The sequence below is a fragment of the Neopsephotus bourkii genome, unplaced genomic scaffold (genome assembly GCF_033783945.1).
Source record: "Neopsephotus bourkii isolate Nb327-2 ecotype Australia unplaced genomic scaffold, CSIRO-AGI_Nbou_v1 NB_1120, whole genome shotgun sequence".
NCBI lineage: Eukaryota > Metazoa > Chordata > Aves > Psittaciformes > Psittacidae > Neopsephotus > Neopsephotus bourkii.
The window spans coordinates 1,447,276-1,461,335 of NW_026901606.1; the positions used below are offsets into that span (position 1 = coordinate 1,447,276).

The 14,060-nt window shown below is 46.9% G+C and overlaps 1 protein-coding gene across 3 annotated transcripts in view; it reads left to right on the forward strand.

The window, feature by feature from the left end:
- Positions 1–14,060, forward strand: part of PRICKLE2 (prickle planar cell polarity protein 2) — a 104,858-nt gene that overhangs the window by 47,888 nt on the left and 42,910 nt on the right. Inside the window, exon 1 of one of the 3 annotated variants that reach the window (XM_061362329.1) lies at positions 1,365–1,513. The exons of the other annotated variants lie outside the window; for them this stretch is intronic. The gene's annotated coding sequence lies outside the window, so the exon portion shown is untranslated. Of the gene's footprint in view, positions 1–1,364; positions 1,514–14,060 lie in introns of those variants that run through there. 3 annotated transcript variants of the gene reach the window in all.

Sequence of the window (14,060 nt, forward strand, 5' to 3'; positions counted from 1 at the left end):
ATTTCCTCTGTAGTCTGTCTGTTTGCTGTGTGGGCTTCGGTCTTTAATTAGGCGCTCACGTGGCAAACCTGGTTTGTAAGCTGCTTTTGTTCTAGGAGAGCCAGGCTCAGCCATCCCCGAGGCTGCCCGCACTCTTCCAGTCCCACTCCCGAGTCGGAAGGTTCTTAGATGAACACTGCCAAGCTCAGAATAAATTCTTTTAATGTATGTTTTGATTATTTCTGTATTTAAAGCTTGCAACAGAGGGGGGTTGAAATGTGAAGAGCTTTATTGGACTTACAATGGGAATATCCCTCAGAAACGCTTTTATCTGCATTCGTGGAAGCTGTGCTCATTCCTGTATGAATAGACCCCATTCAATCACTGGCCTCTGCAAAGGCTGGATGGAGCAGCTTGCCCACATCTGGATCCTGCTGCTTGTTCACCGGGACACCTGGATCACATACTGCTAGCTGTATGCGTGCATTCGAGGCTCACCCAGGCCCAGGTCCTGGAGCTGCTCCAGGGTTACACATCTGTAACTGAGTTCAGAAATGCAGAGTTGCGTCAGGGGCTTTTATCCCTGTTGCTTGCAGATGAAGGCAGGGTCTCTGGGTCTGCAGTAGGGAGCTTCCTGTGGTGTAGCTCTTTGCTTCCCAAACTGCTGTCAATAGCCCCCAGTGAATCCTCAGTGTCAAAAGGGAGTGCTGTGGACAAGCATCTACATCTGAGTGCAGCAGAGGAAGACGTGTCTCTACAGCTAATGTCTGCACCAGGCTGGGGAAAAAAAGCAAGGAAAACCATATGTGTCAGCTGGGCAGGCTGCTTGCCAGCAGTGCTTTATGATTCAGTAGTTACCTTTGTGAAATTCAGTATAAATTTAGGAGCCATGTGCTAACCGGTTCCATAAACCTCTGTACGTGATGCAGTCCTGACCCAGGTATGTCAGTGGTACCATTCAGCATTCTGATGAACACTGGGATTGTTGGCATGCTGATATTTACCTTGTTGACTTTGGATCCAGTGGTACGTACTGGGAGTTGCTGGTTTTCTTTGCTACACACACAAGGCTGTGGTCCCCTCAAAGTGGGTAGAGAAAGAAACTCTTTTGGGAGAAAGGGGTGAAGCAAATAGAGCATGGGGGGATGGTTTTTATTGCTTCTCTCTGTGTGATTTATATATTGGCAAGGTAACTTTGCTTTCATTCTGCTAGTCAAAACTGGAAGGGATGTTGACTCCATGGAGAGCTAAATTTGGGTAAAGGGACAGGATTGGATTAGGGCTTATGCCTTTCACCAATAAGCTATAACTGTGGTGGGCGTCACTCGGCAGCTGGGCAGCAGCCGGAGCCTTCCTTCCCTTTCCATCTGACGGCAGCACTGGTGGGGTGCAGGCAGCGATCCGGCATGGGCACTGCTGCCGGAGGATGCACCATGGGCCACAGCACCAAAGGCGTTCTCCTCACCGCTCCCCACCCTGCCCTTCTGCCTTTGCCTGCTCCATGAGGGTTCTCCAGTGTGCCTGTTTAGCCTGGGTAAGTGGTCGCTTACTTAGTGGTTCCCGATTTATAGCGTATGAAAGTATAAGCTGCTTTAATGCTGTACAAATGTTTGCATTGGGAAATGAGTTTCCTTTCCGGCTCTGATTCCTGCCTGCCTTTGCAAGTGCTGGTTCTCACTGCCGGCAGAGCCCAGGGGCCACCCCCAGTGCTGGGAATTGCCATATCCCCTCCTAATATCCGACCCCATGGACATAGTAAAACTTTTCCGTGATGTAAACACGACTTTTCTCACCAGCCCTTGAGCTGTTCCTGCTTTTTTCACTCTGAAAACCCCTGGAGAGTAAAACTCTGCAGGAGGCTGGAGATAATCTTCAGCCCTGAGTTCCCAGACTGTGTCTTCTCAGCTGTTGCAGGGATTTGTGTGGAATGACAAAACGTGAATTTTGGACTTTTGGCACCTGCGTTTAGAAATAACCTTTTATCCTGCATTAACTTTGGATATTGGATTGTTTCTGTCTTTGTTAAAGAAAATGTCCAGTTTTCTTTGAGGCAAAACAAAGGCTTCTTTTAAGTGAAACAACGACTTCTAAGTACTGAATCAAACTTGATGAATCCCACTGCTTTTGGATATGTTAGAAATTAAGCAGATGGGAGGCTGTGTTAGTGACAAACTGTGTGCTTGGTTGAAAACAAGGATTCATTCCTGCTGGAGAAGGCAGAGGATGGCTGCACTGGTCAGAGGTCCTGGGGCTGTTTATGGAGTGGGGGTGTTTAACAGCATCCTCTGTTTGCCTTCATTTGTGTGCTTTAGGAGCCTTCTCTCTTCCAGCAGATGTTTTATCAGTGCAACTGGTGGAGTAATTAGAAGGAGGGATGTGGCACTGGATGCAAACGCCCCCTTTGTGGGGGTGGGTAGGGAAATCACAGAGGCCATCCCAGGAGCAAAGTCAAAACAAGATGCCAAAAGCAAAACACATATGGTCCCAATGTATTTGACTTCATTTCTGCAAAGGGGTTGTTCTACTCTTGCACCAAAACCAGGCAGGGGCTGTGTCCTGAAGCAGAACTCCATGGTGCTTCTCACAGTGAATTCCTCTCAACGTGAGAACCATTCCCTTGGGATTTTTGTGGTGGCGGCTGGGGCATGATTCAATGATCTGTCTGTGGGAAATTGCCAGATCTGAGTATATTCCTCAGTGGCTCTGGCACAAGGGATGGGGTGACATGAGAGCCTTCCCCCTTCGAAGATTGGGCCACCCGGATGTCTTGAAGGTGCCGGTTGCATGAACATGTTTTTTGCTTTGCTACCATTTAAATAATGGCAGCAACATGCTGGTTCCTCTAATGATCTTGATTAAGTTATTGGTTATTTCCTTAATTAGCTACTTGATCTACTTACACCTTAAATGAGTGAATTTGTGCACTCAGGGGAGGGGGGGGGGAGAAGCAGCTCCTTTTTTTCACTTTTAAATAGGTTTTTTTCCTCTCCAGAAGACAGCTGTCACCTTAGGTCAATAAGGGAGCTTAGATGAGCTGCTTCCCTCGTGGTGCCACATCAGGGGCCTGTGAGACAGTCGCAGTGTTAGCGTGGTGACTAGGGACCATGCTGGGAGACTGGAGCATCCTTCTGGCCACTGCAGGTCCTTCACCAGCACAAATGCCTTGGGGGTGGGAGGGGGATGGAAGTGAACTGCTTCCAGAGGCTGAGCAAACTAGCACCATTACTTTATATGTGGATCTGCTGACCTATAAATCCAACCAGCCGTTTCAGACTGGCCAGGGGAATGTGGCAGTGTTTGCAGATGTGATGCCAAGTTGGGTGTTGGTGCTTTCCATGGGCTGGCTCTCCTGGCTGCAGTGGATTTTAAATGAGACACTAGTTGTACGTTTATTCCTGGCATCAGTTTTATGCAAACAAAATATAGAATCAGAGAGTGGTTTGTGTTGGAAGGGACCTTAAAGCTCATCCAATTCCAACTCCCTGCCATGGGCAGGGACACCTTCCACTAGAGCAGCTTGCTCCAAGCCCCTGTGTCCAACCTGGCCTTGAACACTGTCAGGGATGGGGCACCCACAGCTTCTCTGGGCACCCTGTGCCAGCGCCTCAGCACCCTCACAGGGAAGAACTTCCTTATATCTGATCTCAGTCTCCCCTCTGTCAGGTTAAAACCATTCCCCTTGTCCTGTCACTACAGGCCCTTGTAAAAAGCCCCTCTCCAGATTTCTTGAAAGCTGCTCTAAGGTCTCCCCAGAGCCTTCTGAATGTGCTGTTTGTGTGTGTTAACTGGGATGGGGATGGAGTGGTGTTTTAAAGCCAGTTCTAGAGGATAAAATGCAGCTTTTAATTTCAAGTGGCCTTTAAGTTTCCCATGCATTAGTGTACAGCACTGCAACAGTTCCTCTGTACAGCACTGCAGAAGCAGCCTCACCAGTTGGCACCAGTTCTTCACCAGTATTTGCGCATGCACCACCATTTGTTGCTTTCTCTCCCATATATCAGAGTAGAAAGACTCAGATTTTTCACTTTGGAGGCTCCTTGAGATGCATGTAACAACAGCCTGTGCTTCAGACAAGCCTATTTGTTCATGCTTTTGTACTGTTTATTATTCTTAATGATATTCCCCTTGTTAGCCTTAGCTTCACACCCTTCCCTGATGCAGAACTCGCTGAAACACATTGCGTGATGAGCCTGCTTCCATATATAAATTGGAGAGACAGAAGATGGGACTCTCCCAGCTAAAATAGAACTAAATGCTTGCCCTCCAGTTACATTTTAGTATTTGTGCCAAAAAAAAATATGTATTTGGGAGGAATTACCAAAAGTTCTGACACATGCAAGCCTTATTCCTTTGAGTCTTTTATATTCTTAGCAGTTTGGCATGAATTTGGACTGTACAGCTTTCCTTTCTCATATGAAACTTTTCCCATGGCCCATGTAAAAGCCGGATCATCACCCCATGATGCAGAGCTGTGGGGAGCCACACAAACATGTCTCTAGCACCACGCTTGATCCAGCTGGGATGTGCTTGGATGGCAGCACTCAATCTCATGTGTCATGTTTGGCAGCATGCACAGCCCCTGTAACCAGTGCTGCCTGTGCTGGCTAGTGCTGGACACTTGGCAGTACGTTTGTGGTCTTGGGTGATCCCAAGGAGATCCAAGGAGAGTTGCAGCTTTTGGTTTGGTTTGGTTTGCAAAATAGCTTCTGAGATGAGGGTTGGTGGGAAAGGCTTGAATATATCAATTCTGACGGCTTAGAAAACAATATCCGAGTACTTCTGTATCATGATCACCATGACATCGTGAATGCAAGGCAGATCTCGTGGTCAGCTGTGCTTTGGACACCATGGGTGAGCATCACAGATGTAGCAATACCAGAGCAGCAACGGTGACACCTTTGGGTGATCCATGTTCTCTTCCATGTCTGTCCTGGATTGCTTGTGTAACCTTGGACAATCATGGGCATCGTCCAAGTTTCAGATGGATGAGTTGCAGCTCAGGGGCTGGTCCAGGGATGCCCGTATCACAGTGGTGTGTGCAGTGCACCGCTGTTGTGGCCAGTACCTCCAAATGCAGTGGAATAAGACAATAAAACCAGGCTAATAACGGTACTCGAAAAGAAAGTATATTGCTGGCTTGTCCCCTCTGCTTTTCTTTCCCTGCAGATCCTGGGAGGAGGCACCTGAGATGAAATATTTGCTCTGACTGGGTTATATTTCTCTTTGCATTCCTTGGAAGTTTGCATTTGGATTTTGCCCTCTTGCTGTTGGTTTAGGCAGTGGTGTTTCCAGCAGCTCGGTCGCATGGGTATAGTTCCAACTGTTGGTATTTTGTGCAAAAATAAAAATGAAAGAAAGGCCTGGGGAAGGAAGTGGCTATTGAATCACAGCGGGGCTCACAGGAAAATGTGCATTAAATATTTATAAGATGGCATTCATTAACATTTTTACTGTGTTGGCACTGGGCAGTGCAAGAAGGCTGTCAGGAGAGTTGGAGTCTGTTACACAGCCCTAGTCCTGGAAAGCGCTGCTGCAGAGGAAAGGTATGAACACTTGCTTTGTTACCCCAATGTGTTCCTCACAGCTAGCACTGCATTTGGACCTGCAGCAGTAAGCAGGATTTCAATAGCTTCACTCAGTAAAAATGCTCACAGTAAGTTATTTCAGGTCTGGTTTTTCTTTCATGTCTTTAGGTGAGTGCAAGTGACTGACACTGACCCCCTGGTTCGCAGGCAGACAATTAGAGAGATAAGCCTAAGTGACTTCATGTGTCTCCTTTTTAGATTGCTGAGTTGCTGTAAAGGGCTGGGATTAGCAGAGATTCTCAGGGCACTGGAAATTGACTGTGGCGGGGGGTCTTGTCCAGCATATGCTGCAGGTATCAGGTTATGGAGTGAAGTTGTCTGTGGACATGAAATGATGCCAGGAAGATTAAAACTGCTGATAAAATGCTGTTAATGCTTGTTTCATTAACAACACAAGTTATCAAATTACTCTGGTGCTGTAAATCTGAAGTGTTTCTTATGTTTAAGTGAAAGTATTTGAATGGTTGCAATAGGTTTATTTTACTGGCCATTGCATCCTCAGATAGAGGATCGTGACAAAGGATGTTAAATTTTCCACAGTGTAAGTGGAAGATCAAAGCAGTAGCAGCCAGATGAGTTAAATATTTCTTTGAGATGAGACAGGATCTTGTGTCACATTTTAGGACACCTTGTTTTGGATCAGGACGCTAAGCCTGACGCCGGCCCCAGGCTCATGCCACAGGCTGTACTGGTGGCACAGGTCTGATAGATTTGGGATCAAAGGTCTGTGATGCTGATCCTGTCCCATGCCGTTAGCCACAGCAAGTGACATGAGCAGCTCCGGCTGCGCCCTCAGGCACCTTCCTTGGGTGAAAGAAAGTTCAACTTGGTGTTACTGTCACTGGGAGACAGCTTTGTCCTACTTCTTAACAAGTGTAGAAGGGACTTACACAGCTATAAGAGAATTGCCTCCTTAACCTGAATGCCTGTTGGATAAAATAAAACCCAATCTTGACTAATTAACGAATAGACTCATTGCAGATGTCTCTGCCATCCATTTGTCATAGAATGGTTTGGCTTGGAAGGGCCTTAAAGCTCATCCAGTTCCAGCCCCTGCCACGGGCAGGGACACCTTCCACTAGAGCAGGTTGCTCCAAGCCCCTGTGTCCAACCTGGCCTTGAACACTGCCAGGGATGGGGCACCCACAGCTGCTCTGGCCACCCTGTGCCAGTGCCTCAGCACCCTCACAGGGAAGAGCTTCTGCCTAAGAGCTCATCTCAATCTCCCCTCTGTCAGGTTAAAGCCATTCCCCTTGTCCTGTCCCTACAGGCCCTTGTAAAAAGCCCCTCTCCAGATTTCTTGTCAGCTCCTTTAGGTACTGGAAGCCCCTCTAGGATCTCCCCAGAGCCTTCTCTTCTCAAGCTCTCAGGTGAGCTGTGTCTCAGCCAGGAGCTGGGGATGGTCAGTATCACAGCAAACGGCTCGTGCTCCTCTGTTGCTTTCGCATGCTGCTTGTCAAGGATGTACAAATATGTTTCTTTGCACTAGGAAATTAAAGAAATCTTTGTTCTGGCATCATGTGCTGTGGTTTTTAACCAGTTGATGCACTGTTTGTTGGCATCCTGGTCACTGCCTGTTTGCAGTTACTCCTGAGCATCCCTGCCCAGCCTGGCTGGGGCTTCATTCTTTCACAAGGGGTTAAATCTCCTCAATATAAACATTTCCTGCTTTCCAAGCATTTTACTCATTGTCTGCATGTTCTCAATTTCTTAAGCACTGTAGGAAACTGTCCCTTGCATGAAGAGCTTAGATCTCACACCTCCAAACATCTTCCCGGTAAGCACTTTCTCAGTGTCTAACGCCCACTAAAAAACAGTGGGAGCTGAATCCTTGACTACTGCCAAAATATCCAGATACTTTGAGCATCTGACTGCTTTCCTTGACCACCTCTGTTAGAACAGGGGGTAGCAGGAAGAAAGTGAGAAGAGCAATCCCTCCTGGAGCACGAGCACCAGGAATGAGTCAGAATTAGTCTGGGTCTAAGCCACAGCATATTTTGCAGCTTAGTACCTGTAGCCTGTCACATAAGCAACTTTGCAACCTGTGTTGGCTGTGGATGATGATCCAACCCCTAAATTCGGTGGTTAGGGATGCCTGGAGCCTGGTTCTTGTGCTGGTGGGCTGCCAGCAAGCAGCATTTTCACCTAAATCCCCAACTGATTTCAAATGAGCATTCTACCCCGTAACTTCTCCATCATTTTAAATGTTTCCAAACCAATTAACTCTTGGTAGTACAAATAATCATTGCACTCTAGTGCAGTATATCTGCTTTCCAGTCCTTTAAAATATTCTCCTATGGAGACATCTCATTTGTTAAACCATGGCTGCTTCAGCTTTTGGTGAGCTGCAGAGCAACTCTTCTGTACTGTATACTCAGGGCCAACTCTCTGCAAACCTGGCGGGGATGGGGACAGGTGTGTTTCAAAGGAATGTATCTTGGGGATGCTTTGGAGAAGGATGTTGGACATGAGCCCATCCAAGGAGGATGGATATATATGCCCAGTGTAAATTATTTTTATCATGTTTTGCCATTTTCTGTAGAAGAGCTCATCTCTGAGGCTCCAGGGACTTCAGAAAGTTGAGTATGCCTCGACACGGAGGTAACAAGGTTTTGTTCAAAGCCATTTGCAAAATCATAGTTGACACCAAAACTAAACCCAGTTTCATGTCCTTTCCATTAGCACAAGGTGCTGCTTGCTCAGGTGAAGGTGGAGAGGCTGGGAATGCAGTGAAGTGATTTCCTATGTGTCTTACATGGAATGGAAACTTCACCAAGTCAAAACTCCTTTCAAAGCAGAGATGTTACAGCAAGTGTCAACATCCTTCTTAGCCATGGCTTTATGCACGTAGCAGCCGCTCAGGGCAGGAAGGCAGCTGCCAAGCTGTGATCGCTGCTTATTACACTAATTATAATAGTCTCGCCAGTATTGTGAGCTTCCCTTCTCCTTCCCCCAGCTGTCTCTCTGGTCATCCATGGTTGTCCATCTTTTTGACATACATGCTTGAAGTGCTTGGTACCACAGGGAGCCCAGCTGCGCTCCCCCCTCTGCTACCCTGCGCTGATAGAAAGGAATGATTACAGTTTGCACAGAGAAGGAATTTGGGGCATTGAGCTGTTTGCCCTGAAATAAGGCCATGGAAAGGTGAGATGTTGCCCCAACTCCACATTTACAAGGTTCTCAGGCAGGTGAGCTACCCTGGTCCAGAGCATCCCAACCTGTTTGGGACGGCGGGAAGAAGGTAATGTCCAGCACTGGCTTCATTGCCTGTTTCCCTCCATATTTTGGGGGTTTCTGCTCTGTACCAGTGCAACCGGTCTTGCTTTCTGAACCACAAAACAATGGGACTCACTACATCTCTAGCAGCAATAATTGCTTCTAGAAGGCTGATGTGTTTAGCCTGCTCGTGTTTAGCAAACATGTTTGCTTCGCCCTTTGAAGATAATGCTGGGTGCAGCACAGCATTGTAGGGGAAAAAAGGGGAAGAATGGCCTGTGGTTTTCAGTATGTTTAGTGAGCAATGGCTGACAGGAGCAATAGCATTCTCTAATGCTGGTGTCCCCCCTGTTAATGGCTAGCAGTCGGGTTTCTCCACTTCTTGTGGTGCTCGAGCGGTAGGCTCAAACAAGCTAGGGAGCATGCCTGGAGGGCAGCAGCAGCCTGGCACAGTGTTGCTGATGTCCCCATGAGAGTGGGGCACTCCTGAAGTCCCCTGGCTGGGGACATTTGTGAGCCATGCCTCGGTGTGGCTGTGATGACAGCAGTCAGCGTCTCCTTGCAGGGTGGCTTTCAACCTTTACTAGAGGTGGTTTCTAGGTGCTGGGGCTTGTGTGGCATAGAGGGATGCTTGTGTGATGCCGCCTGCATGGGACCCATCAGGGGAAGTGGGAACTGGTTGAGACCTGGTGTAGTAGGGAGCCAGCGCTGGAGTCAGGGGCCATGCTTCTGATTCTCCCTTTCCTGATATAGTCTTAATTCCTCCCCGTGGGTCCTGATCCCCCCCCGTTCCTCTAGTAGATGATTTAGTTGCCTTTCCATATAGATCACGATAAGATAAAAGCATGGCCATGTTTTACAACCAGGGGAGCAGGTTTAGAGGATGGCAGGTTATACAAAGAAGGGATGCAGGTTTCCAGCTACATTCTCACTGCTGCGGCTCCTTTGATGAGGGCTGTGATTGATGCTGCGTTTGGAAGCAGGCAGCCATCAGCCAGCGATGTGCTGACCTTTCCTTGACGGGCTGAGCAGCTCTAATGATCTTGATGGGGCTGGCGATATGTATACTGAGTTTGATGTACAAGGCTTGACACAGCATGGAGAAATGGGGCTGGGGTATGACTGACAGCCCTTTCTCATTAAGGGTGGTGAGGCATGGGACTTTTCCAGTGGTTTCTTTCAGTGGGAATGTTTTGCCCATTATAATGTAGCAGAGAAGTTTTTCTGTTAAATATCTTCTTTTATATATAGGTTCCAAGCAGTTAAGAAAAAAAGCTGAGAGTGAAGTAATTTGCAGGCCAGAAGGCTTATCTCTTAAAGGGCTGTTCAAATTAGACAATTAATTAATATTTAGTGAGCTAAGTTTACCCTGCCTTTAATATTTATCCTTAGGCAGATAAAGCAATGCAATAGCTCACGTCCAGGATTATTATGGGGTATTTTTTGTAATTTATTTGTATAAAATTTCAAACTCTTGACTTCTTTCAGGGAACATTAAAACCTTTTAATTTCCATGAGTCGAGCTGTGTATAAATCACACCCTGGTTGGCACATCTCTTGGGTGCTTGTGGCAAGAGTAATGAATTTCATGATTTGTTATGAGCTACTAAAACCAACACAAACACAGAAAGCCCGTGGTAATCTCAGCATATCATTCAAGAAAGCAATTTATTCCTAAGTATGAACAAATGTCAAGCCACGATAACAAATTGTTATTACTAATTAAAACAAAGGGAAGAATAGCAAACATCTCTTGCCATTTGTGTGCAGTGCCAGCCTGTCTCAGGGATGCTGGAGCTCCATCCAGCTTCAGGCAGTGGGGCAGCCGGGCTGTAAACCTCTACACAGCCCAAGACACGTTGATCTACTCTGTGTGCTCCAGGCAGGATCCAGAGCCATGGTCTTAAGCTGGGCAGCATTCAGGTTTAAATCAAGATGCTACTTTTCATCATTTTATTGTTGAGGGTTTAAAATGTATTTAAAATTGAGGTTAGCTGGATCGTTGAAGTCTTGTTATGGATGGAGCTTGGGGTGGACCAAAATAACACATCCCAGTCCATCTGCGTGCCCTGGCTGGTTTTATATCATCCACGTCTACTTTATGCTCTCAGTTATGACATGAACACCTATTTTGTCACCTTTCTTCCCACTGAGCAGTTAGGAGGTGAGGAGCTGGGTGCCTTCCTGACCATGGCCAATCTCCCTGTGTTTGCAAATAAACTGGGAAATTCCAGACTCAAAGGGATCATGAAAGCCCATTTCTGTTCATGACCCAATAAACAGTCTGGTTTAGGGAGGTAAAAATCAGACTTGTGTTGCTTGGCCAGAGCTTGGGACTCAGCTCTGAGCTCAGAGATAGTTTAGCATCGTATCTAAGTCCAGGGTGGGGGGATGCACAGCTTTTGGGTGGAGGACCAGGTTGTGCATAGCTAAAGCAGAGGGGAGCTTTGTAAGCAAAGGCAAGAAATCCTCAGAGCATAACCAGTGACCTGAAACGCTCTCTCAGACAGGTTTGAAACCAAAAGATAGAATAAAAACCATCTAACGTGACAGCAACTGACAGAGTCAGGCAGCGAGAAGGGCGGCAGCGAGGGAGTCCTGAGCTGCTGCCAAGGCACATGTTAATGCAGACTTGCAGGGTTAGTTGGTTATCCTGAAAATACATCTTCTATTTTGTGTAAATGGAAAGTTAATTTGTTGCTGATCAGAGTTTAGATCTTTGGAGAACATACCACCAGATAAGCTGAAGATCTATGCACTTCCTTCACAACATATATTCAGCGAACGCTTTATTGTTCATGGAAAGGCCCCAAGAAAAATATGTCATTAAAACATATATAACTGTGTTGAGTTTATTTAGCTTGAATTACAATACAGCACTTTAATGAGGCTTTTGTAGACGTCATTAAAGGACACAATTAAAGAGTGTTCAGAAGAGAATACGATCAGGGCTGGCAAAGGGGAGAAAACCACACACGCACCCAGATTGTTGTTCGCATTCAGTTACAAATTTGATTTCAGCGTACAAAAGCAGAAAACATGGTATTGCCGAGTTAAAGCCGGAGGCCTTATTGTTGTTAAGCTCTCCAAAGCTTCTTGCAGTAAGTTGATTAAAAAAAAATAGATAGAGATGCAGTGATGGATTTGAACGCCATCCATGGCGTGCTGCACGTGTTGCATCGGGGTGTGCAGTTCCTGTCTGTGATCTGGGAGTGTGCGGTGGGGTGACAGTCATTTTGGGGGGCCTTGTCATTGGGGGTGCAGGGCAGTGTGCTGCAGCATCACCCTTCCCTTTGGGTGGTTCGGTGCTGCCAGAGAACACAGGGCACAAGGTTGTCACCCTGCTCTGCCCATGCAGTGGAGGATGCTGCAAAGGTCAGCCCTGTCTCTCTGGGTGAATCCTTAGGAAATACAGAAAATAGTCTCTAAAATCAGCCACAGATTGGGCTGTACATCTCCTTCTGTGCCTGCTGGGCTCCATGGTGGTTTAGAAACTAAATTCCTCCTTGCAGACCACCAGCACAGATCTTTACCCATTTCTCTGGCAAAAAGGAGTGCGGCAATGGTGACAGTAGGAGAGGGTCTGTCTCAGGCAGCAGCCACAAATAGTAGCCCTAAAGAAAAGTGGAGGAGGCCAAGGTTTGGGGATTAATGAGCTGATGTTGGTCTTTGTGTGCCTCCCTCCATCCCATTTTTCTTTGAGGTAAGGCATCCCTGCTTCTGGCAGAGAGGTGTGGGGAGGATCTGCTGCCTTTCTTAAAAACATAACAAGAATTAAAAAGAGAGCTCAACCTCATTGAAAATCCTGACCTGTATTTCATTACTAGAGTTCTCCAAGGATCTTTCCCCATACCTTGGTCACATCCCTATGTGACTTCCAAAGAGCCAGGTGTTTTTGCCAGGAGGAGTGGGCTGGACCCTGTCTCTCTTCTCTGCTCACTGCTAACAGCTTTTTGCAATACCTTGCCTTTCCCCTCCAATGTTTACTAAGCTGTACCCTCTCCAGCCTCTTGTTCTCCTGCTTAAGCCTTCCCCATGGCCATGGGAGCACAGCTCTGACTGGGACCATGCTGGCACCCATCCTGGCACCCAGGCAGGAGCGCTGGCTCTGCGAGCAGAGGTTTCTCTGCAAATTACAGGGACGAGCGTGGGAACGGAGGGGAAAAAAGCCACCGAGTATCCAATTCTGCATTTCTGTGGGTAGAAAGAGCAATGGGAAAGCAATCTGTTATTGTGCCTGTCACTGTGAGCCAGAACGGGCTCCGTGCTGGTGGGAGACCTGCCATCCACTGATCCCATGTTGCATGCAGCACAGAGGACAGCCTTTGTCCCCCCACAGGCAGCATTTCAGGGCAGCTGAGGCTGGAGCCTCTGTGACTTCCCAAGGTATCAGTGTTGTGCAGTGCCATGGCACGCTGCAGCAGAGGATGCTCACTAAATAATTCAAGAAAGGCAACTTGATCTGACATTCATAAGGTTAATAGCCCAGGGACCTTGAGGGCAGCAGTCTGCTGTCACTGCACATGGCCATGCCATGTAGCTCATTGTCATTGGGAGAGTCAACAGTGTCACATGGAGCTCTATTGATTGATGGACGATTTAGATCCCAAGGTGATAAAATACAGTGTTTATGAAAAATGGGAGCTTTGTTTTTGTTAAAATAGTTAAATTTGTGATTTATTAAATTAGCCAGAGGGATGAGTTTATGCAAATGGCAGAAAGTTTGAAGTTCGCTGAGTTTGGATCTTTGTCTTTAAACTAGCAGCAAAGAGCAGAAGGATATGGCTACTTTTACAAGCAGAGTTATCCATCCCTCACCTTTGCATCTAAGCAGAGGCTTCCTGTTCTTGACCTTTCTTTATTTCAGTAGCTAAGGTTTTACTTCTGGTCATTTGCTTTGTTGCTGGCAGTTGTTAGTGTCCATTCTGATAATGGTGCAAGTCCTTCATGTGACCTTTGATAATGTCCTCCACCAGTTTGGTATTTTCCTTGCTGCTTAATGAGACACCCCTTTCACCTGCATAATGTGCAGAATCCATCAAGAAATCTTGTGTGCCTTCTGGAGTTATTCCAACCCATGACCTTTTCACAAGCCTTGCAGTAGGTAACGGCAATATGGAGCAACTGCCAGTGAACCAGCAGCTTTCATAGCAGGAAGGCTTATTTCCACTTTCCTAAGACAGCTGTGTGTCCAAATGGGGCAGCTTCTAATCTGATTTCTCATCTCAGAAGAGCCAGTTTGTTGGAGTTACTGGCTGTTTAGCTTTGCAAGTATTGGAG